This window comes from Tachypleus tridentatus, chromosome 10 (genome assembly GCF_004210375.1).
Source record: "Tachypleus tridentatus isolate NWPU-2018 chromosome 10, ASM421037v1, whole genome shotgun sequence".
Taxonomy (NCBI): Eukaryota; Metazoa; Arthropoda; class Merostomata; order Xiphosura; family Limulidae; genus Tachypleus; species Tachypleus tridentatus.
In genome coordinates this window covers 178,526,604-178,531,735 of record NC_134834.1, presented here as the reverse complement: position 1 = coordinate 178,531,735, position 5,132 = coordinate 178,526,604, and positions in this window count along the sequence as shown.

Sequence of the window (5,132 nt, the reverse complement as noted above, 5' to 3'; positions counted from 1 at the left end):
GAAATTTATTTTTAGATGTCGTAAAAGAAAATAGGAGATCTAAATACACACAAAGATTTTAAGTCCGAAAGTCACATTCATCGTTTCAAACTCGGGAATTGTTTATAATGATAAAAGACTGGTGTCTCTTATAAGGATAAAGTTTCATAATATGTTTTAGGTTTGTTTTTTCTTCTAAAACGTATGGTAACTTTGAAAGACTGAACATACACCTTTTTTTTCAATTTCGCAATGATAATTACAATGTCAAAATGGTTTGTATTTCCTAGCCGAGCAAAATTTTAATATTAAAAATATAGCACGTGTCGTGTATGTTATTACAAGGATAAAATTTTAAAAGGGTCTGTACAGTAGCAATAGTTTTCTTATGTTGTTACTTATTCCGGCTATGATAGACATGCAGGAATTGTTATATAACAGTGATAACTGAGATTCGAGGATAGACAGAAAACAAATGTATCGTTAGGTAACAACATAAGCTGTTCGTATATAACGGCAATTACAATCTAAATTAATATTCGAAGTATCAAGGAGACCACGTATTCATACAACTGATAGACCTATGTGAATAAGGCACTCGACTCGTAATCCGAGGATCGTGGGTTCGAATCTCCGCCACACCAAACATGCTCGCTCTTTTAAGCCGTAGGGGCATTATAATGGTATGCTCAATCCCACTATTCGTTGGAAAAAGAGTAGCCCAAGAGTTGGCTATAAGAATTTAGTCTTACACTGCTAAATTAGGGACGGCTAGCGCATATAGCCCTCGTGTAGCATTGCACGAAATCCAAAAACAAACAAAATTATTGATGTCTGAGTTTTAAAGCGCCACTTTATTAATTATCAAAAGAATACAGTATATAGCATTTTACTTTTTTTCAAATTTTCAGTGAGGTCAAGCCTGTCAGCTTTTTGCATATGTGTGGTACATGCTTTCTGGCTTGGGGTCGTCTGTATGATATTCTCCATATTAATCGACATGACTCTAGTATGTGGTGGAGTCGATTGTATGCACATATTGTGAGTGGGGTTGAAGTTGGATGATATGGGTTCTAAATCTCCCCTTAACGTTGGTCTAGCTTTTCAGAGTACTTGTACTATCCTGGGGGAATCACTCCAGGTTCACTGGCTTCCAGTATAATTAGAAGTTACAGAAACGAACAAAACTGGTATGGTATTAACTAATAATTACCATTAAATTATAAAAGTAACACAAATGTTTACTTATCAACCTAATTGAAAGAAACTGTTTCACAGAAGGGGTAACAAGTAATAAAAACAGTTTCGCCTAAATTAAGTATGATGTAGGGATGGCAGTGGCGGAAAATACAGGAAGAGAGTAGGGGTGAATGGAAGTAAGGATGAATGTACAAAACCTTAAAAAACAACCTACATTAGTAGCCAGTAAGCACTGAGTTCATTATGGTTATTAGTCACTGTAATATTGTATAAAACTATTTAGTTTAAATGTTTCTAGTTAAGCCTGAATTCTTGCAACTGATGGGCAATGTTTCATCGTAGAGAAAAGTAATTCTTAGAAATATTTGGCTAATTGTTTTTGTTACTTATTGTTCCTTTTAAAAAAAAACAAACAATTTCAATGAAGTAGGTTGATAAGATATATATATTTATTTATTTATTGTTTTAATAAAATTACAACTCATGTAGTGGCTTTAGTTTTCTTATTTAAGGAATAACTAACCTAAAGACACGGAGTTTCTATTTTATGCTAGTCAGTTACGGCTGTAATATATCAGTGTAAAACATTATATTTTCAGTATATGCATATTTATTCATATAAGGCTCCTTATACTTTTATTGTTAATTTAAGTTTTCCCATATTTTTCTTTTTGGCTGTTGGAAAGAGTGTATTTTCTTATAGCAAAGCCACATCGGGCTATCTGCTGAGTCCACTGAGGGGAATCGAACCTCTGATTTTATTATTGTAAATCCGTAGACTTACTACTGTACTAGCGGAGGACGTATTAGAAAGAAAATGACTGAGTGATGATTGAGTTGATTCTGAGCCACTACCTTCTCTGTGGTCCCCCGCTGGTACAGCGTTAAGTCTTTGGGTTTACAATGCTAAAATTAGGGGTTCGATTCTGCTCGGTGGACTCAGTAGATAGCCCGCTGCGACTTTGTTGTAAGAAAAACACTCACACACACACACTTCTCTGTGGCAAAGGAACATATAAGAACCAAATGACTCTCTGAATTAAAATGTCTTTAGTCGAGTTCTATTGTAAGAGGAACAATAGAACCTGCGTATGATCTTACAAATCCATTAGGATAGAAATATCGCTTTTGTATTTTGATTTTTTTTTATAAAAACACACATCAGAATTAGAACATCCTAAAATAGAGAATTAATAGATAGAACTCTTGAATCGAGTATTCCTTTATATTAAGTTGAATTTACTACAAAGCAATTAAGCTCTACGACAAAGTATTAAGTGAAGCCCAAAATAAACAAGATATTTAATGCAAAAAAGACTTTCCAGAACACCTTCCAAACAAATTACATCGTATTGTTTTTGTAATTATCGGATTGTTTAAAATTAAACTGTGGAATAAAGTGAGTTATTTTGGAAATTCTTTGGTTCATTTTGTCTAATGGTTAAAATCACTGAAAAAAGAAATTAATTTTGCTTTCGGTTAGGATTTGTAAACATTTCACTGAATATAAAAAAAAAAGTTTTATTAATTAAATAAACATTGTAAATAAAGTTGTATAATTATAAAAATATAGATGTGTGGCCTCACCCAGAGTACATAATAATAAACAATATAAGTACAATAAAGATGCACAATATAAGGCTAGGTTATTTTATAGCTATACACAGACAAATTAAAGAAAAAATAGAGTAAATATACCCAAACAAATATTTTAATTAACGAAAATGATAAACTATATTATTTCTTAAATCATTACAAATAAGTGTTTCTTAAGATTACGAGGGCTGTTCAAAAAATACGCGGACTGTTTGAATTGCGCGGCTCCAGTTGGTTCCAGGGGAATCCGCTTGGTGCCGCTAGGTTTGCACAGATCAGCTGATTACGACGCCATTTCCCGATTGCAGATATCTTCATTTGTGTATTAGCTACGCGGTTTTAAGTGAAGTGCGATTTTTTCGTTTGGCGGATTTCAGAATGAATGACCTGAAGGAGCAACGACTTGCTGTGAAATTTTGTGTTAAACTTGGAAAACCTGCGACTGAAACTTTTGCTATGCTTAACACGGCTTACGGTGATGTTGCTATGAAGCGTACGGCATGTTTCAAGTGGCATGAACGTTTCAAGGATGGTCGACAGTCCATTGAAGATGATGAGCGTCCTGGACGTCCTTCCACGTCAACTGACGACCCACACGTCGACAAAATCAACACCCTGGTTCGGGCAAATTGACGTCTGACTGTCAGGGAGCTTGCTGAACAGTGTCGGATATCTGTTGGATCTTGTTACGAGATTTTGACCGAAAAATTGAAGATGCACCGCGTTGCTGCGAAATTCAGCCCTCAGAACTCGTGAGTTTTTGGCCAAACACTCGATCACTGTTCTTCCCCACCCCCCCTACTCACCTGACCTTGCTCCTTGCGATTTTTTCTTGTTCCTCAAACTCAAAAGACCCTTGAAAGGAAGAAGATTTGAGACGATTCCCGAGATTAAGGCAAATGCGACGAAGGAGCTGGAGGACATTACAAAAGAAGCGTACCAGGACTGTTTCAACAAGTGGAAACATCGTTGGGATAAGTGTGTGCGTTGGGGAGAAGAGTACTTTGAAGGGGTCCCAGACCTGTAACTTCTAAATAAAGTACATTTTGTTTTATGACGTCAGTCCGCGTATTTTTTTAACAGACCTCGTAAAAACAAGTATTATTGAATCCTAAAGTGAACCACTAGAAGCAAAGAGAAATTTAAGTTGCAAAAAATTAGCGTGCAATTTTATAGGCATCAATAATACTCTGTTTCTCACAGAGGAACGCCATAATCTTTAACAGTACATTATGGTCAGCGATCTGGGCTAAGGATACAAGAGTTCTTTGTTTACTTTCCGTTAATATAAAATATTAAAGAAAAAGTTAATAAAAGCGTGCTAAATATTTTGAGGTTGTAATGCGTTATAAAAATGATTCTACTAGTTGAGAGGAATAAACAAAACGTTTTTTTCTTAATTTCGCGCAAAGCTACTCGAGGGCTATCTGTGCTAGCTGTCCCTAATTTAGCAGTGTAAGACTAGAGGGAAGGAGCTAGTCATCATCACCCACCGCCAATTCTTGAACTACTCTTTTACCAACGAATAGTGAGATTGACCGTAACATTATAATGCTAGCACTGCTGAAAGGGCGAGCATGTTTAGTGTGACGGGGATTCGAACCTGCGACCCTCGGATTACGTTGATAATGGTTGCTGTTGGTTAAGTGCTTATTCATTTATCTGTTCAACATTAAAGACATCTTGCGCAAACTATCCTTGTGTATCTTTTCTCGAACATCCGAAAGAAAGCAAAACAAATAAATAACGAGAATTTGAAAATCTTGGCGTATAGTAAACTTTGTTTGACTGACATTTTTGGTGATTTGAGAGATAATTACAAACCATTGTTGCTATTTTTTTGTATTAAAACCCTTTATAGACTAAATACTAGTGTTAAACGGTGTTGTTATCTATCGCCTGAGTGTTATGTTGGCTGCTAAGCTCATTTCTTTTTATCAGTGACTCAAATAAGTAACCACGAGAGACTGTTTTGTAGTTTAACTTTCTTCGGTACTTCCTCTTGCAATAATGAATTGTAACTTATTGTTACTTCATTGAGTGATAGCATGATTATGCATTCTCGCTTCGTGATTGGTCACCAAACTGGCATATTCTATTATACGTGTTTTTAATCGATTGGTGGTTTGTTAAATACACTTTCAGAGCTGAATCTAGGACAATCAAATTAATGTACAAGTTTAAAAGTATTTAAATTGTAATATTTTATCTTTGAACTCGATACGAAAGAGAACTCCGAGATAAGCATTATGTGACATTTTCACATGTAATACGTGTTTGGCAGTTCATATCAATATCGACGACAAATTTCCTCAGGGTTTTTGACTTCCTCCTAGTAACAGTGTATGATCTTATAA